This window comes from Olea europaea, chromosome 3 (genome assembly GCF_002742605.1).
Source record: "Olea europaea var. sylvestris chromosome 3, O_europaea_v1, whole genome shotgun sequence".
In the NCBI taxonomy this organism is placed as follows: domain Eukaryota; kingdom Viridiplantae; phylum Streptophyta; class Magnoliopsida; order Lamiales; family Oleaceae; genus Olea; species Olea europaea.
The window spans coordinates 8,916,848-8,929,789 of NC_036239.1; the positions used below are offsets into that span (position 1 = coordinate 8,916,848).

At 33.5% G+C, this 12,942-nt stretch overlaps 1 pseudogene; it reads right to left on the bottom strand.

The window, feature by feature from the left end:
- Window positions 1-9,332: 9,332 nt before the first annotated feature.
- Window positions 9,333-12,749, bottom strand: LOC111378066 (annotated as a pseudogene).
- Between the last annotated feature and the right edge of the window lie 193 nt (window positions 12,750-12,942).

Sequence of the window (12,942 nt, forward strand, 5' to 3'; positions counted from 1 at the left end):
TATGTGTTGTGTAGATTTACCATCCAAATCACTGGAGGCTCTGATTTTTTAGGACATGCCAGGATTGGAGGAATGGCTTGGATTAACACTTGAAGTGGATGGGGAAATTAAATTCCCGAAGATGTATAAATTGTGCATAAAAGAACGTCGCAAATTTATAAAGCTTCCAAAATTGTTACTTCTGATAGAAGGGTATAGTGAAGAGGTGTTAAATGGTATGCACAATTTAACCACCCTAACCAATTTAAAATTGAAGAATATAACTGGTATGACTTCAATTATCAATGCATTCATGCAACTTGAAAATTTTGAAAATTGATGATTGTAAGGACCTACTGACTCTGTGGGCAAATGATAATATTGTGCAAAGCCTAGTAAAACTACTAACATTCGAGGTTAATTGATGTCCTCGACTTTCGTCCATTGCAAAAATTGGCGTTCTTCCTACAATTGATCATCTCCTTATAAAGAATTGTGCAACTTGGGAGATGTTCCCAATAGCATATCTTCATGTATATTATTGTATATTGAAAATTGTCCATCCTTGAAAATAGTGATGTTACATAATTGTTAATCTCTCAATTAAAGAACTTCATATCAACTATTGGGTGATTTTGAATGTTACCAAATTACATGGGTCTGTTTGAAATTACTCAAGTCTTGGAAGACTACTAATTGATTTATGTGATAGTCTGGAGTTGTTTCCTGAGGAGGCTTCCTCACTCCTAATTTGAGATGGCATTGGATCATTAATTGTATTTCAAGTACTTATCTAACCGGATGAAACTACTCTTGTCCCTTAAATGACCGTGTTGAGTAATTTGCCTTCATTAGTAGAGCACTTCCCCCAAAAGGGAATATCTCCATCAATCTAAATTGTCTTGGATTAATAACTATTGAAAAACTAAAGCCTTGACTCAATAGGACTTATACAAACTCACGTCTCTTAAAGCATTCAGCTTGCATGGTGGATTTCTAGAGATTGTTTCTTCCTCTAACATGATAATGATAATGATAATGATAATGATAATGATAATGATAATGATAATGATCAATACTATTTGCTTCCCACCATCTCTAATTCAATAGAGCTTGCATAATGTTAGTCCCACATCAACGTTTTTTAACCCCGAATTCCTAAACAAAACTTGCAAAAAATTAAAGATTTAATACAAGAATTTTCACCTATTAATGGATCCCAAATATTCACGTTCTTGTAAATGCTACTCACCAATTGAGCATATACAAAGTAGATTAGGCTCTGATACTAGAAATCGAATCAAGAATTGTTCAATACAAATATTCAGAGAGGGTATCTTCGAAGGAACCCTGAGATTTCTTCTTATTAGATTTTATTGTATTGGCAGTTCTTTAGACAAAAAGAACTAATGTAAAACGTTGTAAAAGTCAAGAAGTAAGTTGCAATGTTATATAGATGAAACAGGTTACTTGGAATTGGAGTTTGGACAAAAAGGAAAGAGCCGCCAGATTTATACTAGCCTATTACCCATCTGATGCTCGAGTGAAAAAAATTGAAACACTGTTGCCCTTCTCTCATTGAGCTCTCGCTCGAGCGATATACTCGCTGCTCGCCTATCATTAGCTTGGCACTCGAGTAACGGTGTTATGCTCAAAAACCCTAGTTCATATTTTTCAAGAGTTTTAACCTGCCCATACTACCTAAATGTCTTGTACTATATATTCTCAATCCCTAACACAAATTTTCGGGTGATTGTTCATTGTATTCCTTCTACATAACATCTATCAAAGATTCAAGAACATATTCAAGCCTTTGATTAATCCATTGATTTTCGAGTTCGAACAACCACATATTTGGAAACAACATCAAGATCTCATAATCCAAAACACATTTTTAGGGGTTGTTGAAGAATTAAGGGAGGTTTGACCAGAAACACAGAAATAGTTCAAGAAAAAGATGTTCTTGTTAATCCACATAAAATAGACAATTCTAGAAGATTGGGATCAGGTATGAGTAAAGCACATTTCATAGGGTCTTGAAAATTGCAAGAAGTAGATTGACGAGTCTAGTGGGTTTTCTAAGTTGAATCATATTGTAAATTAATTATTTTCTATAGTGGAATTTACTAGCTTGGTCCTTAAATTTTTACTTAGTTGGATTTTATCCATCAACAATTCTTGTGATCTTTACTGCTTTTATATTACAAATTGTGGCAATTCCGCATAGAATAATTTGACTTGTTTGCTTAACAATCTAGAAACAACTAAAAAGTGATTTTTTGCTTTTAATTGATAACTTCTGCATGTTGGGTTTAAATAAATAACTAAATCGGCTAATTAGAACTTTCATTTCTACTTCTCTCTAAAAGAGCTTTACGCTGTATGTGTATTGGTGAAAGGCTACTCAACATATTTATTCAATTTTGTTAATATATATAGTATAGAATATACAAGAATGGATAGCTACAAATCAACACATGATTGAAGGCCACAAATCATATTATTGGCTGGCATTCTGATTTTGTGCTAATTGCATGATTTGGCATACCGACTTTGTGCTAATTTAATGACTTTAGATACAGATACATTTATGTCCCGCAAGATGGAATTACTGTTGACTAGTTCAATTTTATTTTGTAACAAGGTGGTCCATGAACTAAAGGGATGTTTAGTAAGGAGGTCAGACAATTGATATTGGGTATTGACATGTCGAACTTGTAACTTGTCTTGTTCAACAAGATAATGGAAAAAGTGACTTAAAATTTTATTTTTGTTAAGAAAATGTCAAGACAGCGACAAAACCAGGACTATGGTCATCAGAGATTTGTTGAGGGCTATATAAGATCTGGGTAGACAACAAGCACAAGCTGGTCTCCAAAATGCAAATGCTACCAACACCAGTTCAATTTTTGAACAGTTATATCAGTATTAACCCCCAAACTTCAATGGCAAGGTAGACCCATGGACAGCTGAAGAATAGATAACAGGAATAGAGTGAATCTTCAAACATGATGCTCAGAAAGTATTAAGTGTGGAGTTTATGTTTGTTGATGCAGCAGGCCATTAATGGGAGTCTGCTTTGCACACTGGAACTGAAGCACAATGACGTGCTTTAACTTGGACACAATTCAAAAAAAAAAGTGATGAAAAAATACTTTCGATAAGCCCTAAGAAATCGAAAGAAGACACAGTTTCTTCAAGCTAAACTAGGGAAGATGAAGCTTAAGGAAAGGAGCTAAAGTTCAAACAACTCTCTACGTACACATCGCAACAACTAGACACAGAGGCAAAGAAAAGAGGGATATTTGAACTAGGACTTTGCCCCGAAATTGGAGGAATAATGACATCCCACCAATTTACCACATATAGTCAGATTTTGCAAACTGTCCAGACAATCTCAGACAAATTAGAGATTGACAAACTTTTTAGCAAGGTATTGAGTCTTTAGGAAAGCGAAAATGGAACGAATCCAACAAAGAGAAAGGAGGACAGAACAAGAAATTTAACATCGATCAAGTTTTGGACAAGTTGTTTTGTCCTATCAAAAGTGTAATAGGATGCATAGGACTATTTGGGAAACATGTGTTGTCAATGCAGCAAGACATGTTATATTTCAAAAAACTATAGAGAAGATCCCTCGAATAAAGGTAATGAGCAAGAAAAGAAAGGGAAGACCAGAGTTTTTGCTTTAATTCAAGATAGGGCAATAAAGGAACCGAATATAGGTAATTTCGAGGACGAAATTCTTTTTAGGAAGGAAGATTGAAATTCCTGAAAATTTTAGAATAAAATTTATTTGTTCTATATAATATATTTTTATATTTTGAAAAAAGTTAAATGACTAGAGTGAAATATGTTTTAAATTCTTATATTTTGGGGTTAAATGATTAAATTTTGATAAAACGAGATTTAGTGTATTGACATTGGACTTTTTTTGAAGCTTGTGATTAATTTGAAGTCGTTGACTCAAGAAAAAGTTAATTTGGATAAGTTATGCCAAAGATATTGAAGTCCAAAGATGTTCCATTTATTTGAAAATTCTAATTCTATTTTTTAATTGTGATAAATGTTCACTTAATCCTTTTGCAAGCTATTTACACGTGATTGGTAGGAAACCATTAATCGAATACAATTCTTATTCCTAAAGTACAATTTATTCTTACCTAAAGACTACTTTTGATGCCAAATTTAATTCAATTTCTAGCACTATGTGATTCCCTACTTTACAATCTTGGAGGCCATAGTGATGCGGATTGGGCAGGGAATGTAGACTGTGTTTACATAGGCAACAACTTGATTGCTTATTTGCCAAAAAAATATAATTAAATTTTAGTACATTGCTGTTGGAAGGTGCTGTACTCAGTTGCTTTGGAAGACTATTGCCAAGACACATTGAGAACCTTAGCTGGATAAATTCGACTTAAAGAGATAGTTTTAAACACTAGCCTCAGTTTACAAATCTGTTACTTTGTCTTCATTTCTTTTTGTCATTTCAAATAAGTAGTTTAGATTGTTTTACTTATTCAAAATATAATTCGCAAATTCACACACATACACCAACAAAAATACATGTGGACAAATGTTGCTACCACTTCTCCAAATCTTTTGTTCTCCAGTCATATTTTCTACAAATCTACAGGTACAAATTGACACTAATTTGTAAGGTTGTGTTAGTCAAGCTAATTAATGTTCCATAGGTCAGGAATCTTTCCATGTTAATCCAAGTAGTCGACCTTTTGTTGTGTTATTCAAGCTAATTGCCCAACTTGCCTTAATCGATATGTGTACTTCCTAAATTTGAAACCAGTTGGATAATGGTCTTCCAGTAGATCAATCCTCGTCGAATTTTTTGGATAACACGTCCTTGAAGTTTGACTGATCCTGTGCACGAATATTGAATTAATACGTATCAGAGTGAAAAATGTAACTTTTTGAAACTATTTGTATATCTCCGACTCCTGAGTGTTGGATCTTTTTCAATCTTAACCATTTCTGAGAAAAAACCTTTGATTTGCCCCTGATTTAGAGGTTTTTGGTGTTTGCTGAGTTTGGGCGATTTCACTTTTGACTTATCACTGAGTTTGTGTGCAATCTTAAAACCCATCTCGAGTGCTGGTGAGTTGGGTTGATTCATCCCGAGTTTTGCTATTATTCTTGACTCAATGCTAAGTTGTGTTGAGTCACTGTGACTTGTGGAGCATTTGTGCATGACTCTAGATTTTCGAACTGGTTCTCGTATTCTCTCCTTGTATTCCTTTACAGAAACTTCAAAGTTTCAGCTCTGGTCTAATCCTCCATACTCTTTACTTTTTGGTTAGACACATTAAATTGTCCTTGTCTAATTTTGATCTGGTTATTAAGGTAATTGATCCATCATTGCTTTCCTTTGTCCAAGATATCTTAAAACCCATCTCGAGTGCTGGTGAGTTGGGTTGATTCATCCCGAGTTTTGCTATTATTCTTGACTCAATGCTAAGTTGTGTTGAGTCACTATGACTTGTGGAGCATTTGTGCATGACTCTAGATTTTCGAACTGGTTCTCGTATTCTCTCCTTGTATTCCTTTACAGAAACTTCAAAGTTTCAGCTCTGGTCTAATCCTCCATACTCTTTACTTTTCGGTTAGACACATTAAATTGTCCTTGTCTAATTTTGATCTGGTTATTAAGGTAATTGATCCATCATTGCTTTCCTTTGTCCAAGATCTGCTAAAAGGATCTGGGAATCCGAGGGAGTCGTGGATCAATGGGTCATCAGCCTTTAAACATGTCAAACTGACAATTTGATTCTCAATATTTGTCTAAGTTGGTCATTACACTATTATATCATTCCAAATTACGTGGATTGTATAATTTGTTTTATCAATTGTGTAAATTGCATGATAAGAAGAATTTTCTGCAATACTCTTTCTTTCTTTTAAATTTGCATGTTATAATCTTGTCATTTTACCTAAATCTATTACACTCTGTGTCTTGTATAAACCTAATTCTATGGCTTTATCTACTATTATGACAACTACACACAAATTTGAAGTAGAAATTTAGAAAAGGATCGAGAATTTTAATCTTTGGCTGAAAAGATGAGGGCTCTGTTGTCATAATATAGGTGTGCTATTGCCTTGATGGATCGTGGGATTCTGAAATTATTGCCTCTACTAGACAAGATTGTTTGGTAGTGTGATAAGAAAGATTGGGAAAACTACAACTACTACGACCCTGTGGACTAAGTTAGGTTCCCTTTACTTAACCAAGACAATGCCTAATAAATGTTATCTCCTCAGACAATTCTATAATTTCAGAATTGATACCTCTTCCAGTTTAGAAGAAAACATTGATAGATTCACTGAATTGATTCACAATATGGCTTATTGTGTTGAGAAGTTGTACGATGATCAACAAATTGTTGCTTTGTTAAATGCTCTAGGTGATAAAGACAAAGAACTTAGAAATGCTTTAGAATAAGGAAGAGAAAATCTAACTATTGATATTATTATCTCATCCTTAAGGAATAAAAAACTTAAACTAAAAGCTGAAGTCAAAGACTCTAAATTTAAAGAAGGATCAAACATTAAAGGGAAGTTAAATCATAATAACAAGAGAAATCAATGCAATTTTAACTCTCTCAAAAGGGAGAAATCTTAAACTTCCAAATTTAGAAATCAGAACAAGAGTCAACTGAAATCTAAGAATCAAGATAGAAAATGTTATTATTGTGGTAAAATTAGACATCTTATAAAAGACTATTTCGAAAAGTTATATGATATGAAAGGAAAACCTAATTCTGATGGGTCAGTAGTAATAGCTTGCGATGATGAATCTGAAGTACAAGGGGTAGTCCTTGTTACTTCAACTAAAATAAACCCAAAGGAATAGGTTCTTGACTCTGGCTATTCTGTTCATATGTAACCCATTAAAGAATGGTTAATTGAATTTAATGATATGAATGGTGGCAAAGTCCAAATGATAAATGATATGACTTGCAAGATAAAAAGGTATTGGTAAAATTAACCTTTCGTTAGAAAACAGTCCTATTCTCGAGCTTCCTTTAACAAATAATGTTCATGACCTTTAGAGGAATCTGATTACCATGGGAAAATTGGATAACAAATATGGAAAAATTGAATTTCAACTCTAAGGAAATAATCTCTTGACCCTAGGTTAATGGAAATTTACACACTTCAAGTTGAACCATTAGTTGGAAACTTATTAGCTGCTGTTCAGTCCTCTGACGATAAATCCTTAATCTAGCATAAAAGATTAGGGCATGTTAGTGAAAAGGGATTGATGATTCTTAACAAGTTTAGATGTTTTGGAAAAGATGATATTAAAAGCTTGAAATTTTGCGAAGATTGTGTCATTGGAAAACAAAACATGAATTCATAAATCCATAACAATACTTGATTATACATGCTGACCTTTGGGGTCCACTATCCTTAAGTACTCTGAGTGGATTTAGATTCTATCTATTGATTGTAAATGTTTTTTCAAGAAAAATTGGACTTTTCTTTTAAAAACTAAATTCGACACCTTCCAAAATTTTAAACAATGGAAATTGGTAATTGAAAATCAAACAAACTGGTGATTGAAAATCAAAACACTTTGAATGGATAACGGCTTGAATTTTGTAAGACTGAATTTGATCTCTTTTGTAAAGTATTTGGTATTTTAAAACATATAACAACAACATACACTCCTAAACAAAATGGTGTTGTTGAGAGAATGAAAAGAACTTTACTTGAAAATGTTAGATGTATGTTGTTAAGTTTTGGTCTTTCAAAAGTGTTTTGGGGTGAAGCCTTAAAGATTACCACTTATCTGATAAATAGGATTCTTTCTAGTGTTATTAATTTCAAAATCCCTAAATTACTATTTGTCTGGAAAGTTCCCAGATTATTCTAAAATTTTAAGTTTTTGGTTGTGCTACCTACTCTCATCAAAATAAAGGCAAACTTGAACCCAGACCTCTAAAATGTGTTTTCTTAGGTTATGGTGAAGAGTTTAAGGAATATAGGCGTTGAGTAAGGAAACAACATGGGTTTAGAGTGATCATTAGCATAAATGTTATCTTCAATGAAGGCCTTGTAATGGTTTTGAAAATCAGAAACAACATAAATCTGTCACTATTAATGAAACTGTTCCGGAAAAAATGAAGATGATTTTGCTGAACCCTATAATTTTATTGAGGTGGAGACTACTTAATCTGAAGCAGATCAATCTCAAGTTGAATCCGAAAATGAATCCCAAACTAACACCCTCTTAGACTATCAGTTACTCAGAGACAGAGCTAGAAGAAATAGGCTTCCTTTTACCAGAATTAATACTAATGAATTTGTTACTTTCCACTCTAAATAGGAATCTATTAATTCAGAACCCACAACTTTTGAAGAAGTTATTAACTATAAAAAATCCAAACTGTGGATGAAAGCTAAGGAAGAAGAAATGGACTTCTTAATCAAAAATAAGACATGGATTTTGGTTAATAAACCGAAAGATCAAAATGTTGGTGATTGTAAGTGTGTCTACAAAGTGAAAGAGGTATCCTAATACTGAATGTAAAAATATCTAAGGTCTGATTAGTGACTAAAGGTTTTACTCAAAGAGAGGGTATAGATTATAATGAATCGTCTCATCTGTTGCTAAATACACTTCTATCAGAATTTTGTTTGCTTTCTCCGACCATTTCAACTGGGAATTGGATCAACTAGATGTCAAAACTGCATTTTTAACTGGTAACCTTGATGAAAAGATTTATATGAACCAGCTAAAAGTTTTGAACTGAACTCTAAACCTGAAAAGTTTAACTTTTAAAGAAGCCACTTTATTGTTTGAAATAAGCACCTAGCCAATGGTATAATAAATTTAATTCATATATTTAAAACATGGGATTCTCTAAGGGCAATTTTGATTCATGCAACTATTTCAAAGGTTCCGGTGGACCTATATGTTGATGATATGCTTCTTGCATGTCATGATAGAGCGGAAATTGATTCTATTAAATCAAGATTAAAATTTAAATTTGAAATGAAGATCTATGACAAACCAAAAGAATCTTAGGAATGGAAATAAAAAGAGATAGAAGCAATTGTGTACTCTATGAAAATCAATTTGCCTATGTGAAAAAGGTTTTAGAAAATTCTCTATGATTAAAAGTAAACTTGTATCTTTACATGTTGCACTTCTAACTATGAAATGAACAATCTCCTCAAACTAATGAAGAATTTGATAGGATGAGAAAAATGCCTTATACAAATGCAGTTGGCTCAATTATATATTTGTGATATGTATTAGACCTAATTTAGCTCATGGTATTAATATTTTGTATAGATTTATAGCTGACCCAGGTGAAACTTACTAGTTAGCAACTGCCGCAGTGGCTGAGTTTGTGGTAGTCTGAATTCATTCCCTCCTCGATGTAGAGAATTGTCCACCTAAGAGAATCGCTTTCGTCATAAGGCGTGGTCTGACTCTGAGAAAAACCATTCTTGTGTTTAGGTCCCTATTGAGCAAAATTCGTAAACTATGCAAAGGTAAAATGGATGCTAAGATACTTAAAGGATTCACTTGACTTAGGCTTAACATTTCAAAGGTATAATGAAGTAGTGATTTTGAAAAGATATACTGATTCTTACCCTACAAGTGATTTAGATAAAAGAAGATCTACTTCTATAAGTTGGAAGTCTCAACTACAAAAGCTTGTAGCCTTATCCTCCATTGAAACTTAATATATTGCAGCACGTGATGCTGTGAAAGAAGGACTTTGGCTAAGGGGCTTATTAACTGTCCTGTATATTATGATAGAACTAAACATGTAGATATTAAGTTCCACTCTGTAAGAAACATGGTTGAAGTAGGTTTGATAAATCTCGTGAAAATTCCAACAATTATAATCCATCTCATATCAGCTAAAATTTTATCTTTTAATAAGTTTAAGAATTACTCAGCAGTTCTGAATGAAAGAAAACAGATTAGTAAGTTTTCCTTATTATTTTGTTTTTTGAATCTTTGCTAAATTCCCATTTTTATAGGTATTTTTGAGCAAATGAAACTTGCTAGTAACTTTTGATTCTACTTAAAATGATCCATGAATAGTTCATCAAGGTGGAGATTGTTGGATATGGCCCTGATGCTTCAATATTCATTGGATTCTAGTCTATCAGTGCTGGGTTGTTTTTTACTTGGGCTGATTGGAGATTATGTTTGGCCCGTGATCATCCATTACCAAATCGCATATTAGTAGCTTGACTTTCGTCTCTTTATATATTTTTGAAAGAGAGGCGAGACAGATCTGAAGAAATCTTATGCATTTGTACTATTTCTTGGTGATTTCATAGTAGAATTGAGCATAATCTACTTGTTGATGCTCAATGGGTGAGTAGGCTTAAAACTGAACATTCGGACCTTTGTAGTGAAATTCTTCATGTTAATTTACTTTTCTGCAAATGGTTGTTATAAATTCTTTATTAATTCGATTCTGCGAACAACAACCTTCTCCACATGTAGACCAAATTTATTTTCACCAAACTCGAACAATTTACATAAATGAGTAATGATGAGACTTGAATGGAAATCCCACTTTGCTATCATGTTAAAATGCATTTTAAGATGAAGCCTAACTCAACATTATCAGATTGACTTGGCTAGATTAATAATATGTCAGTTATCAAATTATTTTTTGTATACCATGTATTTCAGCCAACAAGAAATCAACTGAAACGGACACGAAGCAAACATAAAACAGCAAATACTTGGTACTTCTCTCATATTAAGGGAGTGTTTGTTTCTCATTTTTGTAAAAAATGAGAATGAAAAATATAGTCATTACGAGTCATACACAAGAGATAGAAATTCAAATTTGGTGACTTGATGTAATGGATAACGATCATATTTTTCATTTTTATGGGGAAAGAATGGGAAACAAACAGGGGCTAAAATTGTAGGCCGTCTCATTAATGTTTAATGTACATTACGAAAGATGACAAATGACCATTGCTATAATTCTATACTACTCATCATCACATACCTTCTTTGAGCTTGATGTAGATAGATTGAAATATAAGCAGTAGGGAAAAGCCAAAATTCATCGAGGCCAGGACCCAAAGAGTCTTATAGTCGTTGGTCCTGGTGTGGTAGAAAGGGCTAAAGAAGTTTAATTTGGTCATGTACAAGATTGCTTTGAATTGGAAATTGAAAGTCTTGAACTTTCCTTTTCCTTCATATTTGAAGGGAACATTCATTGTTCCTTTAGCAGCAAATGCTTCGACCATCATTGATTTATGGCAATTATTTTTTGCATCTCCTATAGTGAATGCAAGATATTAAACCTAGTTGGGGGCTGCTAATTACTAGGGCTATGGCACACTCTCTTCCTACAACTAGTTTTACTGCCGCTCGTCCGAAGGGGACATTGAAATGCTTTGAGTCTATGAATTTGATGGCTTTAGTAGATTCGATGATCAAACCGAGAAGTGGGGATGTCAAATCTTTCTATTTAGGAGGGAGTAGGACACCATAAGAAGAATTGATCAAGAGATGAGGACCCTCCTCAGAATCATAATTCTTAACTAAGATAGCCGCAAGAATTTGGGACAAAATTAGCCCCAAGTCATCCATTAGCTTCTTAAGCCTTTCTTAAGCTTAATTACTAGCAACAATTTATGCTTGATATGTAACATTAAACATGTAGCCATCCTAGAGATTGCAGAATGTGTTTTGTTGTATATGTGACTCACATAAATTGGAACACAAGTTTACTGGATCAATTAAGCCGATGCCAGAATATGAAAACAATTTCAAACTAGTCACAAAAAGTAAATAATTACCTTTGGTGAACCTGGGAGCGAAAAGTTCTTTAATAGCAACAGCATCTAGGAGAGGTCCACAAGTAGGATCCTCTTGCATTCCAGGATTATGAAAAATTACCTTCACTGAATTAGAAGTGGCTCTAAGTCCCCAAGCATAAGTTTCACAACCATTACTAATATACAGAGTCTGCAAAGAGAGAGATCTCCAGATTGACGGGATATCGACACGCTTAAGACCTGGTCTTGGGCATAAGTTCTTAATGCACCAAATGTGAGTGCATATGTCGAGCCATTTTTAAGGAAATTGAAGCGTTGTTTCCAAGTCTCACAGCGTGAATGCCATGCGTTACTGCAAAGTAAATTCCACCGGCTGTGGCCTATTGGAGATGTACTCGACTAAGCCATTGATTTCGCACTTGGGCAATGCATATTTACCTTGGAGCACTGTTTTATTTATGTCAGTAGGTTTTGATTTCTTTTCAAAGTTTCCATTTAGTAATAGACTTGAGAAAACATAATAGCAAAACGAAAAACCTTTCTCTCAGATATGCACACAAATTCACTCACTCCACGGGAATTAATTTTTTCTCGAAAAACAAATCCCAGGCTCCTAGGACTCGAACCCTCACCACTCTTCGTTGAGAAAGCTCAAAAATTGATAGACACTAAAGAATTGATATGTGCAAATGATGCAAAACAAAACCCCGTAAGGATACAACAGAGAAATAGGGCAAATCATTATACATGTCAAGAAATGCCAGAAAAGAGAACCACTAACAAAGATCTAGCTTTATTTAAGAACTCTTAAGTAGCTAGTCACTTCACCTCCTTCTACCTTATAAGATTTCCCAAATGTGCTGGCCCATATTGTGTATTGGATTCCACCGATACTCTTCATATTGTCTCACAATCTCATATCGATGAGACATCAATGAACTCGTCTTCATATAAATTTTCTTAATCTGTACCATCTATATGACACCAATTATTTGTAGTCCGACTAGTGGTTATCTTACAAATTTTAGTAAATTCTCTAGGACTTAAATAAACATTGAATTTGGTCACACTCTCCAAATGTTTTGTACAATAATGATTATCTACAAAAAGTATTCAAACTCAAACATATACTAATATTCATACATACATTTCAAATGTTTCTCATAC